Consider the following 19,665-nt stretch of genomic DNA (forward strand, 5'->3'; position numbering starts at 1 on the left):
TGTCTCTTCACCACCTGCCAAATTGGCCAGGCAGTCAGAGAGCCCAGGACAGGAGCCGTCTCTACTTCTGTTCTCTGAATCTCTTGGCTTGGAAACAGGGGGCCAGCCAAGCAGTATTGGAGAAATGGAAGAAGAGGCAGTGTGCAGTGATGCCCAACAGCTTTGTCTCTCTGACTCTGAAGAGGCGGGTGGGTCAGTGCCTGCTGTTACCACAGCGCAGTACGCATCTGATGATGAAACTCAGGTGCCGCTTTCTGGTGCGTACTGTGCTGCCGAGATTACCCAGGAGGAGCAGTTGGTGGCAGAGGTTAGTGGAGATGATGAGGTCCTTGACCCATCGTGGCGTGAGGAACAGGAAGGTGGTGGGAGCATCTCAGAGGAAGAGATTCCCCTAACGGGCCAAAGAGGGAGAGGGAGGGGGAAGACTGCGGAGCCTGTAGCCTCCACTTTGGCACCCGTTAGGAGCCTGTCTCTTTCCAAAGCCAAAAAGGGCGCTCCCAAGACTTGCAGTGCCTGGTCCTTTTTTTACACAGTTGCAGATGACATTTGTTTTGTCAAATGCAAGCTGTGTCATCAGAAAGTCAAAAGAGGTAAAAGTGTCAGCAACCTCAATACCACAAATATGTGGAAACATGTGCGGACCAGGCACGCGGTGGAGTTACAAAAACACACTGAAGACCTAGGCCAACCAACAGCGGCAGCTACCACCTCTTCAGCTCGTGTTGCCTCTTCCTCCAGCTCACGCACAGCTGGTTTGGCGTCCTCCCCGGATCGCCATGGAAGAACCTCTGGCACTGTTGTCCAGAGACCTTGTGTAATTCCACCCACAGCACCACATTCCCAGTCATCCTCACACTCCCAGCCTAGTCTACAGCCATCGGTAGTACAGGCATGGGAGAAAAGGCGGGCATTCTCGGCAAATCACCCCCGAGCACAGGCTCTGAATGCAGGCATTGCCAAACTTCTGTCGCTGGAAATGCTCTCATTCGGGCTGGTGGAGACTGACAGCTTCCATGACTTGATGGCATTGGCAGTCCCACAGTACAAGGTGCCCAGCCGCTTTTACTTCAGCAGGCAAGCTGTCCCTGCCCTGCACAAGCATGTGGAGGGACAAATAAAACACGCGCTACTGAACACCGTCAGTAGCAAGGTCCACCTCACCACCGATGCGTGGACCAGTCAACTGTCATGATCCCAATGGCAGGGGATCACAAAAGGACAAGCACACAAAAAACAGAACAAGCTCTAGGGTGATGGAAACTGAGCTGACCGCGATCCTGAACCTAATTCACAACACTAGCAGTAGCCGGGGAACGTGCCTACGATGACTCTAGACGTCTCGCGCCAGCCGAAGGACTAGCTTCCCCTATTAGAAGAAACAAAGACCTCTCTTGCCTCCAGAGAAACACCCCACAGAAATAGCAGCCCCCCACATGTAATGACGGTGAAATGAGAGGAAAGCACATACGTAGTAATGAAAACAGATTCAGCAAAATGAGGCCCGCTAAAACTAGATAGCAGAGGATACAAAAGTGAACTGCGCGGTCAGCGAAAAACCCTACAAAAAACCATCCTGAAATTACCTGTACTCATGTGCCAACTCATGGAACATGAGGAGTAATATCAGCCCACTAGAGCAACCAGCAACAAGGAATCACATAACTGCAAGCTGGACTAAAACAAAAATAAAGCAAAACGTGGAACAGGAAAATCAAAAACTTAGCTTGTCCTGATGATTACAGAAGCGGATGCAGAGGTAACAAGACACATTGATTACATTGATCGCCGGCGAGGAAATGACAAGAAGGCCAGGTTAAATAGGAAACTCCCATATCCTGATAGAACAGGTGGACACCAGAGACCGCAGAGAACACAAGTCACCCAGTACCATCTGTAACCACCAGAGGGAGCCCAAAAACAGAATCCACAACAGTACCCCCCCTTGAGGAGGGGTCACCGAACCCTCACGAGAACCACCAGGGCGACCAGGATGAGCCCTATGAAATGCACGGACCAAATCAGCAGCATGAACATCAGAGGCAACCACCCAAGAATTATCCTCCTGACCATAACCCTTCCACTTAACCAAATACTGAAGTTTCCCTCTGGAAACATGAGAATCCAAGATCTTCTCCACAACATACTCCAATTCTCCCTCCACCAGCACCGGAGCAGGAGGCTCAAGCGAAGGAACAACAGGTACCTCATACTTCCGCAACAACGACCGATGGAACACATTATGAATAGCAAACGATGCCGGGAGATCCAAACGAAACGACACAGGGTTAAGAATTTCCAAGATCCTATAGGGACCGATAAACCGAGGCTTGAACTTAGGAGAAGAGACCTTCATAGGAACAAAACGAGAAGACAACCACACCAAGTCCCCAACACGAAGTCGAGGACCCACGCGGCGACGGCGATTAGCAAACTGCTGAGCCCTCTCCTGGGACAACTTCAAATTGTCCACCACATGACTCCAAATCTGATGCAACCTATCCACCACCATGTCCACTCCAGGACAATCAGAAGGCTCCACCTGACCAGAGGAAAAACGAGGATGAAACCCCGAATTACAAAAGAAAGGAGAAACCAAGGTAGCAGAACTAGCCCGATTATTAAGGGCAAATTCGGCAAGCGGCAAAAAGGTAACCCAGTCATCTTGATCAGCAGAAACAAAACACCTTAAATAAGTTTCCAAGGTCTGATTAGTTCGTCCGTCTGGCCATTCGTCTGAGGATGGAATGCAGATGAAAAGGACAAATCAATGCCCATCTTAGCACAGAACGTCCGCCAAAATCTAGACACAAACTGGGATCCCCTGTCAGAAACAATGTTCTCCGGAATCCCATGCAAACGAACCACGTTCTGAAAAAACAGAGGGACCAACTCAGAGGAGGAAGGTAACTTAGGCAAGGGGACCAGATGAACCATCTTAGAAAAGCGGTCACACACAACCCAGATGACGGACATTTTTTGAGAGACAGGGAGATCCGAAATAAAGTCCATGGAAATGTGCGTCCAAGGCCTCTTCGGGATAAGCAAAGGTGACAACAATCCACTGGCCCGAGAACAGCAAGGCTTAGCCCGAGCGCAAACTTCACAAGACTGCACAAAAGAACGCACATCCCTCGACAAGGAAGGCCACCAAAAAGACCTGGCCACCAAGTCTCTAGTACCAAATATTCCAGGATGACCTGCCAACGCAGAAGAATGGACCTCGGAGATGACTCTACTGGTCCAATTATCCGGAACAAACAGTCTTTCAGGCGGACAACGATCAGGTTTATCCGCCTGAAACTCCTGCAAAGCACGTCGCAAGTCTGGGAAGACAGCCGACAAAATCACCCCATCCCTAAGGATACCAGTGGGCTCAGAATTTCCAGGGGAATCAGGCACAAAACTCCTAGAAAGAGCATCCGCCTTCACATTCTTTGAACCTGGCAGATATGAAACCACAAAATCGAAACGGGAGAAAAACAGTGACCAACGAGCCTGTCTAGGATTCAGACGCTTGGCAGACTCAAGGTAAATCAGATTTTTGTGATCAGTAGTGTTGAGCATTCCGATACCGCAAGTATCGGGTATCGGCCGATACTTGCGGTATCGGAATTCCGATACCGAGATCCGATACTTTTGTGGTATCGGGTATCGGTATCGGATACATAGAGATGTGTAAAATAAAGAATTAAAATAAAAAATATTGATATATTTACCTCTCCGGCGGCCCCTGGACTCAGCGCGGGTAACCGGCAGGCTTCGTTGTTCAAAATCAGCGCTTTTAGGACCTGAGAATCACGTCCCGGCTTCTGATTGGTCGCGGGCCGCCCATGTGACCGCCACGCGACCAGTCACAAGCCGCTACGTCTTTGAAAGTCATTAACGCGCTCATTTTTAAAAATGGAGGTGCATCATCATGAACCCCCTGACATCCCCAGCTTAACACAGACATCGTTTTCCAGTCCAAGACTGGGTTATGAGTTTGTAACCATGGCAGACCAAGCACTAAGACATCATGTAAATTATACAGTACCAGGAAGCGAATCACCTCCTGATGAACGGGAGTCATACGCATGGTCACGTGTGTCCAGTACTGAGGTTTATTCATAGCCAAAGGTGTAGAGTCAATTCCTTTCAAAGGAATAGGGACTTCCAGAGGCTCCAGACTAAACCCACAGCGGTTGGCAAATGACCAATCCATAAGACTCAGGGCAGCGCCTGAATCCACATAGGCATCGACGGAAATGGCTGATAATGAACAAATCAGAGTCACAGACAGAATGAACTTAGACTGTAAAGTACTAATGGCAACAGACTTATCAACCTTTTTTGTGCGTTTAGAGCATGCTGATATAACATGAGCTGAATCACCACAATAAAAACACAACCCATTTTTCCGCCTATAGTTTTGCCGTTCACTTCTGGACTGAATTCTATCACATTGCATTGTCTCAGGTGCCTGTTCAGAAGACACCGCCAAATGGTGCACAGGTTTGCGCTCCCGTAAACGCCGATCAATCTGAATAGCCATAGTCATAGACTCATTCAGACCTGTAGGCGCCGGGAACCCCACCATAACATCTTTAATGGCCTCAGAAAGGCCATCTCTGAATTTTGCAGCCAGAGCGCACTCATTCCACTGAGTAAGCACCGACCATTTCCGAAATTTCTGACAATATATTTCTGCTTCATCTTGCCCCTGAGAGAGAGCCAATAAAGCTTTTTCAGCCTGAATCTCTAGGTTAGGTTCCTCATAGAGCAAACCCAATGCCAGAAAAAACGCATCCACATTGAGCAATGCAGGATCCCATGGTGCCAATGCAAATGCCCAATTCTGAGGGTCACCCCGCAGGAAAGATATTACAATTTTGACTTGCTGAGCAGGGTCTCCAGAGGAGCGAAATTTCAAAGAATGTACAACAAAATCTTGTATATTTTGAACCTTAGCAGCAAGATTATTCAGGCTGGAAGCCAAACTCTGGACGTCCATGATAAACAGCTGAGGTCAGAGCCATTCAAGGATTAAGAGGAGGTAAGACGCAGCCAGGCTGCAATTAAGGCTAGGCAGCAAATTCTGAGGGAAGGTAAAAAAAAAAAAAACTTCCTCAGACTACTTTTCCTCCTACTTCAGCCAATACGATTACCACTTTTCGGGCCGGCGATACTGTCATGATCCCAATGGCAGGGGATCACAAAAGGACAAGCACACAAAAAACAGAACAAGCTCTAGGGTGATGGAAACTGAGCTGACCGCGATCCTGAACCTAATTCACAACACTAGCAGTAGCCGGGGAACGTGCCTACGATGACTCTAGACGTCTCGCGCCAGCCGAAGGACTAGCTTCCCCTATTAGAAGAAACAAAAACCTCTCTTGCCTCCAGAGAAACACCCCACAGAAATAGCAGCCCCCCACATGTAATGACGGTGAAATGAGAGGAAAGCACATACGTAGTAATGAAAACAGATTCAGCAAAATGAGGCCCGCTAAAACTAGATAGCAGAGGATACAAAAGTGAACTGCGCGGTCAGCGAAAAAACCTACAAAAAACCATCCTGAAATTACCTGAACTCATGTGCCAACTCATGGAACATGAGGAGTAATATCAGCCCACTAGAGCAACCAGCAACAAGGAATCACATAACTGCAAGCTGGACTAAAACAAAAATAAAGCAAAACGTGGAACAGGAAAATCAAAAACTTAGCTTGTCCTGATGATTACAGAAGCGGATGCAGAGGTAACAAGACACACTGATTACATTGATCGCCGGCGAGGAAATGACAAGAAAGCCAGGTTAAATAGGAAACTCCCATATCCTGATAGAACAGGTGGACACCAGAGACCGCAGAGAACACAAGTCACCCAGTACCATCTGTAACCACCAGAGGGAGCCCAAAAACAGAATCCACAACAGTCAACATGGACAGGGGCGATACCTTTCCGTCACTGCCCATTGGGTTAATGTTGTTGAGCTGGGTACAGACCGTGCGAGTGGCGCAGGACGTGTCCTGCCCACTCCAAGGATTGCAGGAATCCAGTCTGTACGCATTGACTCCTCCTCTTACACAAGTTCCTCAGATTCATCGCTGCAGGATCCGTCACAGTCCACCTCCACATGGACCCGTGAACGTTTACCTGTTACGACTGAGATGAGCACAGCCGTGGCCAAACGTCAGCAGGCCGTCTTTAAATTAGTTTCTTTGGGGAATCGAAGCCACACAGCGCAGGAGCTCTGGAATGCCCTAAAGCAGGAGAGCGATGTGTGGTTTGTGCCAGCGAATCTCCAGCCAGGCATGGTAGTGTGTGACAATGGCCGAAATCTGGTGGCAGCTTTAGCCCTTGGCAACCTCACTCACATCTCATGTCTGGCACATGTGCTCAATTTGGTTGTGCAGAGTTTTCTGAGGGACTATCCGGATCTTGATGCACTTCTGCACAAGGCCCGCCTAGAGTGTGCTCACTTGCGGCGTTCCAGCTTGGCAAGATCCCGCATTGCTGCTCTGCAGCGTCGGTTTCGCCTTCCTGAACATCGCATCATATGTGACCTACCTACCAGGTGGAATTCCACGTTACATATGTTGGAGAGGTTGTGTGAGCAGCAGCAAGCAGTAATGGAGTACCAGCTGCATCAGGCGCAAAAAAGTCGCAGTCAGCGCCGATCAGACTTCACAACCACAGAGTGGGCCACTATGAAGGACGTCTGCCAGGTTTTGCGTCCTTTCAATTATTCCACGCGGATGGCAAGTGCAGATGATGCACTTGTCAGCATGACTGTCCCCCTTATCTGCTTGCTTCAAGAAACCCTGCAAGGGATAAGGGATGATGTGGAAGAGGTGGAGGATGAGGAGTCACCTTTTCCATCAGCTTCTGGACAGTCAGCGCCACGTGGTTCCTCACAAAGGGGTCGGCAGGGGACCCTTTGTGAGGAGGATGAGGAGCAGTCAATGGATGAGGAAGAGCTACGTCCAGAGGAGGGAGTTACACCATTGTCCAGTGGTCAGTGTGTACAGCGAGGGTGGGGTGATGAAGAGCGGGCAGAGATCATGTCTCAAGCAGGCGACAGCGTTTCTGGGCCAGTTGGCAGTCTGCATCACATGGTTGATTTCATGTTGCAGTGCCTGAGAGACGACCGCTGCATCGACCACATTCTCAACGTGCCTGATTATTGGGTGTACGCCCTCCTCGATCCTCGCTACCGTGACAATGTCCAAAACCTCATCCCGGCGTTGACACGGGAGCGTAAAATGCGGGAGTACCACGACACACTGGTGAATTCCATCATCTTCTCCAGTCCAACTGAGAGGAGTGCTGCTAGTGCTTTACAAAGCAGCTCAGTGCGTCGAGGCAGTGGAGGAGGAGGCTCTGCACAAAGAGGGAGCAGAAGCAGTGCCTCTGCCCAAGGCAAGCCCAGTATAGCACAACTGTCGAAAACTTTTGTGTGCCCGCCCCAAATGTCTACACCATCACCGGCGGCTCCAGTCAGCAGGAGGCAACGGTTCCGTCAGATGGTGACAGACTACATGGCTTGCCCTCTTAGTGTACTCCCAGACAGCTCTTCCCCGTTCAAGTTTTGGGTCTCTAAGCTGGATACATGGCCAGAGCTAAGCCAGTATGCATTGGAGGTGCTGGCTTGCCCTGCGGCTAGTGTCTTATCGGAACGTGTCTTTAGTGCCGCAGGTGGTGTACTAACAGACCGTCGCATGCGACTATCCTCCGATAACGTTGACCGGCTTACTTTCCTGAAAATGAACCAGGCCTGGATCTCGCAGGAATTTGCCACTCCTCTGCCTGATTAAGTAATTGGGTGTCATCCAGGTCTCCTGATGTGTTCATCTTTCTACCACCTGAACTGCTATTCCTGGGCTCCAACACCGCCAGTTGCGGCTCAGAAGTGCAGGCTGCACAGTCAAAACATACGACCCAGTGTTATTGGGTTTCAGTAACGTCAGCTGATCCCCAGCTGTGTAGCCGGCAATGTGTCCTGCGACCGCCACGCTGGCACAACAACCTAAATGTAAGGGAACCTGTCCCCCCCCCCCTTGGCGTTTGTTACTGAAAGAGCCATCTTGTGCAGCAGTAATGTTGCACAAGGAAAAGGTAGCTCTTTTAGTTTAGCTCATTGCACACGCAGAACTTAACACTTATAAAATGTGTTCACTGATACCGTTATACCGTCCCGGAGATGGGACTTTCCTTCATAATGTGACGCAGCACAGCCGTCATTCCTACCCCCTTGGTGCCATGCGCTGCCTCCTCAGCGTTGTTTTAAGCTGTCAAGGAGCTTGCGCTGTTCTGTTATCCCTTGGCCATGGCCAGTTTGCGCTGCCTGTCTTCTGACATAATTTGGTGTCAGGATGGCTGCGCCTGTGCGCCCGCGCTGCCCGGGAACCCGCCTCGCAGTGTCTTCTGATTGAATCACACTGCGAGCCTGGGATCCATGGGCATGCGCAGTGCATATCTTCACCTCGGGCTCTCGCCCATCTCCCTCCGCCTTCTTTAGACTGTGCGCCGTCAGCTGATCCCTAATAGCATGCCACGGCCGTGACGCCGCACAGTCTGAAGAAGAGGGAAGGAGGGGAGTGAGAGTCGAGGATATGCACTGTGCATGCCCATGGATCCAAGGCCCGCAGTGGGATTACATTAGATGACACTGCGAGGTGAGATCTGGAGCAGCATGGACGCACAGGCACTGACAGCCTGACACCAAATTATGTCAGAAGACAGGCAGCGCAAATTGGGCATGGCCAAGGGATAACAGAACAGCGGAGGCTCCGTGACAGCTTAAATCAACGCTGAGGAGGCAGCGCACGGCACCAAGGGGATAGGAATGACAGCTGTGCTGCGTCCCATTACGAAGGAAATTCCTACCTCCGGGATGGTTTAACGGTATAAGGGGACACATTTTTAGTGTTTACTTCTGTGTTTGCAAGAAGCATAATTAAAAGAGCAACCTTTTCCTTTTGCATCCTTAGTGCTGCACAAGATGGCTCTTTCAGCTACAAACGTCTTGGGGGGGGGTTAAAGGTTCCCTTTCAACTTGCTCCAATCAGGCTTCGGCCTACACTCTGTTCCTCTGCTCCTCCTGCTGTCCCTGGGCTCTAACACTGCCAGTTGGTGCCTGGAAGTGCTGTCTGCACAGTCAACAGTCGCTCCTCTGTTATTGGGGTTCAGTAACGTCAGCTGATCCCCAGCTGTGTATCCGGCAACGTGTCATGCGACCGCCACGCTGGCACAACTAAAATGTAAGGGGACCTGTCCCCCCCCCCCTAGGCGTTTGTTACTGAAAGAGCCACCTTGTGCAGCCCTAATACTGCACAAGGAAAAGGTCGCTCTTGAAATTATGCTCCTTGGAAACGCTGTACTACACACTCATGTAATGTGTCCCCTCACACCGTCCAACCGTCCCGGAGGTGGGACTTTCCTTTGTAATGTGATGCAGCACAGCCGTCATTCCTACCCCCTTGGCACCGTGCGCTGCCTCCTTAGCGTTGTTTGATTCCGTCATGGACCCTGCGCTGTTATGTTATCCCTTGGCCATGCACAGTTTGCGCTGCCCATCCTCTGACATCATCTGTTGTCGTCCTGGCTGCGCCTGTGCGTCCACGCTGCCCGAAATGACACCTCGCAGTGTCGTCGAATGTGATCCCACAGTGGGCCTGGTATCCATGGCTATGCGCAGTGCATATACTAGCCTCTCACTCCCCTTCTTCACGCTTCTTCAGACTAGGCGGCGTCAGCTGATCCCTAATAGCATGCCACGGCCGTGACGCCGCACAGTCTGAAGAAGCAGGAAGGAGGTGAGTGAGAGGCAATGATATGCACTGCGCATGCCCATGGATCCCTGGCCCGCAGTGGGATTACATTAGATGACACTGCGAGGTTGTATCTCGGGCAGCTTTGACGCACAGGCACTGCCAGCCTGACACCTAAATGATGTCAGAAGACGGGCACCGCTAACTGTGCATGGCCAAGGGATAACATGACAGCGCGGGCTCCGTGACAGAACCAAACAACATTGAGGAGGTGGCGCACGGCACCAAGGGGGTTGGAATGACGGCTGTGCTGTGTCACATTACAAAGGAAAGTCCCACTTCCGGGACGGTTTTACGGTGTGAGGGGACACATTATATGAGTGTGTACTTCAGCGTTTGCAAGGAGCATAATTTTAGGAGCCACCATTTTCCATGTGCAGTATTACTGCTGTACAAGATGGCTCTTTCAGCAACAAATGCCTGGGGGGGGGGTTAAAGGTTCCCTTTCAACTTGCTCCACTGCAAGCTTCGGCCTACACTCTGCTCCTATTTGATTCCCTGGGTTTCAACACTGTCAGTTGGCACCTGGAAGTGTTGTCTACACAGAAAAAACACTAGCTAATGTGTCAGTGGGGTTCAGCACCGCCAGCTGTTCCCCTGCTGTGTAGTCGGCAATGTGTCCAGCACAAGCCACGCTGGCACAACAGACCAAAAGCTGCCACCAGTGCAGGCTTCGGCCTACACACTGCTCCTCTCCTCCTCCTGCTGACCCTGGGCTCTAACACCGCCAGTTTTTGCCCGGAACTGCTAGCTGCACAGAGAAAAACACCAGCCAATGTTTTAGTGGGGTTCAGCACCGCCAGCTGTTCCCCTGCTGTGTAGCCGGCAACGTGACCTGCAAACGCCACGCAGGCACATGAACTGAAATTAAAGGGACCCTGCCACCCACCCCAAGGTGTTTCTATGTATAACAGCCACCTTGTACAGCAGTAATGCTGCATTTGTACAAGGTGGCTGACTTTTTCTCCTTGCTAACGTGGAACTCAACACGTACAAAATGTGTCTCATTGAGACCATTCCACTGTCCCTGAGGTGTGACTTTCCTTTGTAATGGTACGCAGCACCACCCTTGGTAGCGCTGCCCGTCTTCTGACATCATTGGTTGGCTGCCTGTGCCTGTGCGTCCGCCCTGCCCGACACAACCCCCCACGTTGTCTCATATATTTTGGCTGCGAGGGTGTGATTGATGGGCATGTGCAGTGCATATGTTCGCCTGTCTTAACTCATCTCCTTCCGCCTTCTTCAGACTGTGCGGCCTCATGGCCGTGGTAGGCGATAAGGGATCAGCTGAGGCCGCCCAGTCTGAAGCAGGTGTAAGGACGTGTGTGAGCGGCAAACATATTTACTGCACAAGGCCACGAATCCCAGCCACGCAGTGTGAATTTTTGAAAACACACTGCGGGTCTGGGATTCATGCCCATTGCTAACCGCACCGGCCAACATGAAATGAGGTGAGAAGACAGGCAGCGCTCACAGCGCATGGCCAAGGGATCACAATAGCGCAGACTCCTGTACAGCAAATAACAATGCTCAGGAGGCTGCGCCCAGCACCAAGGCGTTATTTATGTGCACCTGTGCTGCGTCTCCTTAAAAAGACAAGTCAAGCCTCCAATACAGTTCTACTGTTCAATGGGCTAAATTGTGTACGTCTTTCATTCTGCGTGTGCAATGAGCAAAACTTAAAGAGCAACCTTTAACTTGTGGAGCTTTACTGCTGCACAAGGTGTGGCTCTTCAACATTGTAACACCTGAGGGTGGGTTAAAGGTTACCTTTGAAATTGGTTCAATTAGGCTTCGGCCTACACTCTGCTCCTCTCCTCCTCCTGCTGACCCCGGGCTCAAACACCGCCAGTTTCTGCCCGGACGTGCTAGCTGCACAGAGAAGAACACCAGCCAATGTGTTAGTGGGGTTCAGCACCGCCAGCTGTTCCCCTGCTGTGTAGCCGGCATCGTGTCCAGCACAAGCCACGCAGGCACAACAGACCAAAAGCTGCCACCAGTGCAGGCTTCGACCTACACTCTGCTCCTCTCCTCCTCCTGCTGACCCTGGGCTATAACACCGCCAGTTGTAGCCTGGAAGTGCTAGCTGCACAGAGAAAAACACCAGCCAATGTGCTAGTGGGGTTCAGCACCGCCAGCTGTTCCCCTGCTGTGTAGCCGGCAACGTGACCTGCAAACGCTACGCAGGCACCTGAACTGAAATTAAAGGGACCCTGACCCCCACCCCCAGGTGTTTTTATGTATAACAGTCACCTTGTACAGCAGTACTGCTGCATTTGTACAAGGTGGCTGACTTTTCTCCTTGCCCACGTCGAACTCAACACGTACAAAATGTGTCTCATTACAGACCATTACAATGTCCCTGAAGTGTGACTTTCCTTTTTAATGACACGCAGCACCCCCCTTGGTAGTGCTGCCCGTCTTCTGACATCATTGGTTGGCTGCCTGTGCCTGTGCGTTCGCCCTGCCTGACACAACCCCCCTCGTTGTCTCATATATTTTGGCTGCGAGGGTGTGATTGATGGGCATGTGCAGTGCATATGTTCGCCTGTGTTCACTCATCTCCTTCCGCCTTCTTCAGACTGGGCGGCCTCATGGCCGCGGCATGCGATAAGGGATCAGATGAGGCCGCCCAGTCTGAAGCAGGTGTAAGGACATGTGTTAGCGGCAAACATATTTAGTGCACAAGGCCACAAATCCCAGCCACGCAGTGTGAATTTTTGAAAACACACTGTGGGCCTGGGATTCATGGCCATCGCTAACCGCAACGGCCAACATGAAATGAGGTCAGAAGACAGGCAGCACTAACAGCGCATGGACAAGGGATAACAAGAGCGCAGACTCCTGTACAGCAAATAACAACGCTCAGGAGGCTGCGCCCAGCACCAAGGCGTTATTTATGTGCACCTGTGCTGCGTCTCCTTGAAAAGACAAGTCACGCCTCCAATACAGTTCTACTGTACAATGGGCTAAATAGTGTATGACTTTAATTTTTCGTGTGCAATGAGCTAAACTTAAAGAGCAACCTTTAACTTGTGGAGCATTACTGCTGCACAAGGTGTGGCTCTTCAACATTGTAACACCTGAGGGTGGGTTAAAGGTTAGCTTTGAAATTGGTTCAACTAGGCTTCGGCCTACACTCTGCTCCTCTCCTCCTCCTGCTGACCCTGGGCTCTAACACCGCTAGTTTTTGCCCGGAAGTGCTAGCTGCACAGAGAAAAACACCCGCCAATGTGTTAGTGGGGTTCAGCACCGCCAGCTGTTCCCCTGCTGTGTAGCCGGCAACGTGACCTGCAAACGCCACGCAGGCACATGAACTGAAATTAAAGGGACCCTGCCACCCACCCCAAGGTGTTTCTATGTATAACAGCCACCTTGTACAGCAGTAATGCTGCATTTGTACAAGGTGGCTGACTTTTTCTCCTTGCCAACGTGGAACTCAACACGTACAAAATGTGTCTCATTACAGACCATTACAATGTCCCTGAGGTGTGACTTTCCTTTTAAATGACACGCAGCACCACCCTTGGTAGCGCTGCCCGTCTTCTGACATCATTGGTTGGCTGCCTGTGCCTGTGCGTCCGCCCTGCCCGACACAACCCCCCTCGTTGTCTCATATATTTTGGCTGCGAGGGTGTGATTGATGGGCATGTGCAGTGCATATGTTTGCCTGTCTTAACTCATCTCCTTCCGCCTTCTTCAGACTGTGCGGCCTCATGGCCGTGGTAGGCGATAAGGGATCAGCTGAGGCCGCCCAGTCTGAAGCAGGTGTAAGGACGTGTGTGAGCGGCAAACATATTTACTGCACAAGGCCACGAATCCCAGCCACGCAGTGTGAATTTTTGAAAACACACTTCGGGTCTGGGATTCATGCCCATTGCTAACCGCACCGGCCAACATGAAATGAGGTGAGAAGACAGGCAGTGCTCAAAGCGCATGGCCAAGGGATCACAATAGCGCAGACTCCTGTACAGCAAATAACAACACTCAGGAGGCTGCGCCCAGCACCAAGGCGTTATTTATGTGCACCTGTGCTGCGTCTCCTTAAAAAGACAAGTCACGCCTCCAATACAGTTCTACTGTTCAATGGGTTAAATTGTGTACGTCTTTCACTCTGCGTGTGCAATGAGCACAGCTTAAAGAGCAACCTTTAACTTGTGGAGCTTTACTGCTGCACAAGGTGTGGCTCTTCTACATTGTAACACCTGAGGGTGGGTTAAAGGTTACCTATGAAATTGGTTCAATTGGGCTTCGGCCTACACTCTGCTCCTCCTGCAGACCCTGGGCTCTAACTACACCAGTTGGGGCCCGGAAGTGCTGGCTGCACAGAGAAAAACACCCACCATTGTGTCAGTGGGGTTCAGCACTGCCAGCTGTTCCCCTGCTGTGTAGCCGGCATCGTGTCCAGCACAAACCACGCTGGCACAACAGACCAAAAGCTGCCACCAGTGCAGGCTTCTGCCTACACTCTGCTCCTCTCCTCCTCCTGCTGACCCTGGGCTCTAACACCGCCAGTTTTTGCCCGGAACTGCTAGCTGCACAGAGAAAAACACCAGCCAATGTGTTAGTGGGGTTCAGCACCGCCAGCTGTTCCCCTGCTGTGTAGCCGGCATCGTGTCCAGCACAAGCCACGCTGGCACAACAGACCAAAAGCTGCCACCAGTGCAGGCTTCGACCTACACTCTGCTCCTCTCCTCCTCCTGCTTACCCTGGGCTCTAACACCGCCAGTCTTTGCACGGACGTGCTAGCTGCACAGAGAAAAACACCAGTCAATGTGTCAGTGGGGTTCAGCACCGCCAGCTGTTCCCCTGCTGTGTAGCTGGCAACGTGTCCTGAAAACGCCATGCAGGCACCTGAACTGGAATTAAAGGGAACCTGCCCCCACCCCACCAGGTGTTTCTATGTATAACAGCCACCTTGTACAGCAGTACTGCTGCATTTGTACAAGGTGGCTGACTTTTTCTCCTTGCCCACGTTGAATTAAACACGTACAAAATGTGTCTCATTACAGACCATTACAATGTCCCTGAGGTGTGACTTTCCTTTTTAATGACACGCAGCACCCCCCTTGGTAGCGCTGCCCGTCTTCTGACATCATTGGTTGGCTGCCTGTGCCTGTGCGTCCGCCCTGCCCGACAAAACCCCCCTCGTTGTCTCATATATTTTTGCGGCGAGGGTGTGATTGATGGGCATGTGCAGTGCATATGTTCGCCTGTCTTCACTCATCTCCTTCCACCTTCTTCAGACTATGCGGCCTCATGGCCGTGGTAGGCGATAAGGGATCAGCTGAGGCCGCCCAGTCTGAAGCAGGTGTAAGGACATGTGTGAGCGGCGAACATATTTACTGCGCAAGGCCAGAAATCCCAGCTCTGCAGTGTGACTTTATTGAAAGACACTGCGGGTCTGGGATTCATGCCCATTGCTACCCGCACCGGCCAACATGAAATGAGGTGAGAAGACAGGCAGCGCTCAGAGCGCATGGCCAAGGGATCACAATAGCGCAGACTTTTGTACAGCAAATAACAACGCTCAGGAGTCTGCGCCCAGCACCAAGGCGTTATTTATGTGCACCTGTGCCGCGTCTCCTTAAAAAGACAAGTCACGCCTCCAATACAGTTCTACTGTACAATGGGCAAAATTGTGTACGTCTTTCATTCTGCGTGTGCAATGAGCAAAATTTAAAGAGCAACCTCTAACTTGTGGTGCATTACTGCTGCACAAGGTGTGGCTCTTCTACATTGTAACACCTGAGGGTGGGTTAAAGGTTACCTTTGAAATTGGTTCAATTAGGCTTCGGCCTACACTCTGCTCCTCTCCTCCTCCTGCTGCCCCAGGGCTATAACACCACCAGTTGTTGCCCGGAACTGCTAGCTGCACAGAGATAAAAACACCAGCCAATGTGTTAGTGGGGTTCAGCACCGCCAGCTGTTCCCCTGCTGTGTAGCCGGCAACGTGACCAGCAAACGCCACGCAGGCACATGAACTGAAATTGAAGGGAGCCTGCCCCCCACCTCCAGGTGTTTCTATGTATAACAGCCACCTTGTACAGCAGTAATGCTGCATTTGTACAAGGTGGCTGACTTTTTCTCCTTGCCCACATCGAACTCAACACGTACAAAATGTGTCTCATTGAGACCATTCCACTGTCCCTGAGTTGTGACTTTCCTTTCTAATGATACGCAGCACCACCCTTGGTAGCGCTGCCCGTCTTTTGACATCATTGGTTAGCTGGCTGCGCCTGTGCGTCCGCCCTGCTCAAAACAATGCCCCTCGGTGTCTTATTTATTTTGACAGCGAGGGTGTGGTTTATGGGCACGAGCAGTGCATATGTTCGCCTGTCGTCACGCATCTCCTACCGCCTTCTTCAGACTGTGCGGCCTCATGGCCGCGGCATGCGAGAAGGGATCAGCAGAGGCCGCCCAGTCTGAAGCAGGTGTAAGGACGTGTGTGAGCAGCGTAAATATTTACTGCTCAAGGCCACGAATCCCAGCACCGCAGTGTGACTTTATGAAAATGCACTGTGGGTCTGGGATTCATGGCCATCGTTAACCGCACCGGCCAACATGAAATGAGGTCATAAGCCGGGCAGCGCTAACGGGGCATTGCCAAGGGACAACACAAGAGCGCAGACTCCTGTACAGCAAATAACAACGCTCAGGAAGCTGCGCCCAGCACCAAGGCGTTATTTGGGACACCTGTGCTGCGTCTCCTTAAAAAGACAAGTCACGCCTCCACTACTGTTTGACAGTATAATGGGCTAAATAGTGTACGTGTTTTATTCAGCGTGTGCAAGTTGCAAAATTCATAGAGCAACCTTTGACTTGTGCAGCATTAATGCAGCACAAGGTGTGGCTCTTGTACTTTGTAACACCTGAGGGGGGGTTAAAGGTTTCCTTTGAAATTGGTTCAACTAGGCTTCGGCCTACCCTCTGCTCCCCCTGCTTACCCTTTGCTCCAACACCGCTGGTTGGGGCTGTAGGAAGACAATCTTTAATAGGCAACGCATCCGGGTTCCAGCACCGCCAGCTGGTTTTCGGCACTGTTTTTTGTCACAGGTACTCCCTCGTGCCAAGCCTGGTTCCAGCACCGTCAGCTGTTTCCGGGTAGTGTCAAGGTCACTGAGACGCCTATGCTTGCCCCGTCGTGTTGTGGTCGGGTTAGCCAACTCCAGGGTGCCTCCAGTTTAGGAGCTTCCTATGTGGGCTGCGTGAATTGGTAGTCAAGGCTGGTTCTGTAGTGCCAGTAGGCCAAGCTCCCCCTGTAGGACTGTTGGGGTTCGGTAACTGCGGCTGCCTCACGGCCTAGCTGTTCTCTCCTCTCCTGTGGGCCTTCGGTTCCACCACCTGGTTCCAGCACCATCAGCTGGTTCCGGGCCGAGCCTTTGGCTTAGGTGCCTCCTCCTGGGTATCCGAGTTCCGCCAACGCCAGGCGGTCCTTGGTAGTGCTTTTAAACGCGGGCATCTACAGCTTAGTAACCAGGTTCCAGCACCGTCAGCTGGTCCTCGGTCGTGCCATTGGCTCTTGCACACTGGGGCAACGCATCCGGATTCCAGCCCCGCCAGCTGGTTCCCGGCAGTGTTTTTGTCACGGGTACTCCCTCGTGCCCAGCCTGGTTCCAGCACCGTCAGCTGTTTCCGGGTACTGTCAAACTCACTGAGACACCTATTCATTGCCCCGTCGTGTTGCGGTCGGGTTAGCCAACTCCAGGGTGCCTCCAGTTTAGGAGCTTCCTGTGTGGGCTGCGTGAATTGGTAGTCAAGGCTGGTTCTGTAGTGCCAGTAGGCCAAGCTCCCCCTGTAGGACTGTTGGGGTTCGGTAACTGCGGCTGCCTCGCGGCCTAGCTGTTCTCTCCTCTCCTGTGGGCCTTCGGGTCCACCGCCTGGTTCCAGCACCGTCAGCTGGTTCCAGGCAGAGCCTTTGGCTTAGGTGCCTCCTCCTGGGTATCCGAGTTCCACCAACGCCAGGCGGTCCTTGGTAGTGCTTTTAAGCGCGGGCACCTACAGCTTAGTAACCGGGTTCCAGCACCGTCAGCTGGTCCTCGGTCGTGCCATTGGCTCTTGCACACTGGGGCAACGCATCCGGGTTCCAGCACCGCCAGCTGGTTCTCGGCAGTGTTTTTGTCACAGGTACTCCCTAGTGCCAAGCCTGGTTCCAGCACCGTCAGCTGTTTCCGGGTAGTGTCAAGCTCACTGAGACGCCTATGCGTTGCCCCGTCGTGTTGCGGTTGGGTTAGCCAACTCCAGGGTGCCTCCAGTTTAGGAGCTTCCTATGTGGGCTGCGTGAATTGGTATTCAAGGCTGGTTCTGTAGTGCCAGTAGGCCAAGTGTTATGAACTGGTGGTTCAGAAACACAATGGACCTGGTGGTTAAGAGCACACAAAGTGACCTGATAGTTACTAATAACATAGGACGAGCTCTGAGACGTGGGAACTCTGCTGACCGCAATCCCTAATCCTATCACACCACACTAGAGGTAGCCGTGGAGCGCTCCTGACCAGACCTAGGCGCCTCGGGCACAGCCTGAGAAACTAGCTAGCCCTGAAGATAGAAAAATAAGCCTACCTTGCCTCAGAGAAATTCCCCAAAGGAAAAGGCAGCCCCCCACATATAATGACTGTGAGTAAAGATGAAAATACAAACACAGAGATGAAATAGATTTTAGCAAAGTGAGGCCCGACTTACTGAATAGACCGAGGATATTAAAGATAGCTTTGCGGTCAGCACAAAAACCTACAAACAACCACGCAGAGGGTGCAAAAAGACCCTCCGCACCGACTAACGGTACAGAGGTGCTTCCTCTGCGTCCCAGAGCTTCCAGCAAGCAAGACAAACCAAAATAGCAAGCTGGACAGAAAAAATAGCAAACCAAGAAACACAAGCAGAACTTAGCTTATGCAGGCCACGAGGACGATCCAGGAGAGAGCAAGACCAATACTGGAACATTGACTGGAGGCAAGGAACAAAGAACTAGATGGAGTTAAACAGAGCAGCACCTAATGACTTAACCTCGTCCCCTGAGGAAGGAAACTCAGAAGCCGCAGCCCCACTCACATCCACCAGAGGAAGCTCATAGACAGAACCAGCCGAAGTACCACTCATGACCACAGGAGGGAGCTCGACCACAGAATTCACAACAGTACCCCCCCTTGAGGAGGGGTCACCAAACCCTCACCAGAGCCCCCAGGCCGACCAGGATGAGCCAAATGAAAGGCACGAACCAGATTGGCAGCATGAACATCAGAGGCAAAGACCCAGGAATTATCTTCCTGACCATAACCCTTCCACTTAACCAGGTACTGGAGTTTCCGTCTCGAAATACGAGAATCCAAAATCTTCTCCACTATATACTCCAACTCCCCCTCAACCAAAACCGGGGCAAGAGGATCAACGGATGGAACCACAGGTGCCACGTATCTCCGCAACAATGACGTATGGAATACATTATGGATGGAAAAAGAAGCTGGAAGGGTCAAACGAAAAGACACAGGATTAAGAACCTCAGAAATCCTATACGGACCAATGAAACGAGGCTTAAACTTAGGAGAGGAAACTTTCATAGGAATATAACGAGACGACAACCAAACCAAATCCCCAACACGAAGTCGGGGACCCACACAGCGCCTGCGGTTAGCGAAACGTTGAGCCTTCTCCTGGGACAATGTCAAATTGTCCACTACATGAGTCCAAATCTGCTGCAACCTATCCACCACAGTATCCACACCAGGACAGTCCGAAGACTCAACCTGCCCTGAAGAGAAACGAGGATGGAAACCAGAATTGCAGAAAAACGGCGAAACCAAAGTAGCCGAGCTGGCCCGATTATTAAGGGCGAACTCAGCCAAAGGCAAAAAGG

The sequence above is a fragment of the Ranitomeya imitator genome, chromosome 1 (genome assembly GCF_032444005.1).
Source record: "Ranitomeya imitator isolate aRanImi1 chromosome 1, aRanImi1.pri, whole genome shotgun sequence".
Lineage (NCBI taxonomy): Eukaryota > Metazoa > Chordata > Amphibia > Anura > Dendrobatidae > Ranitomeya > Ranitomeya imitator.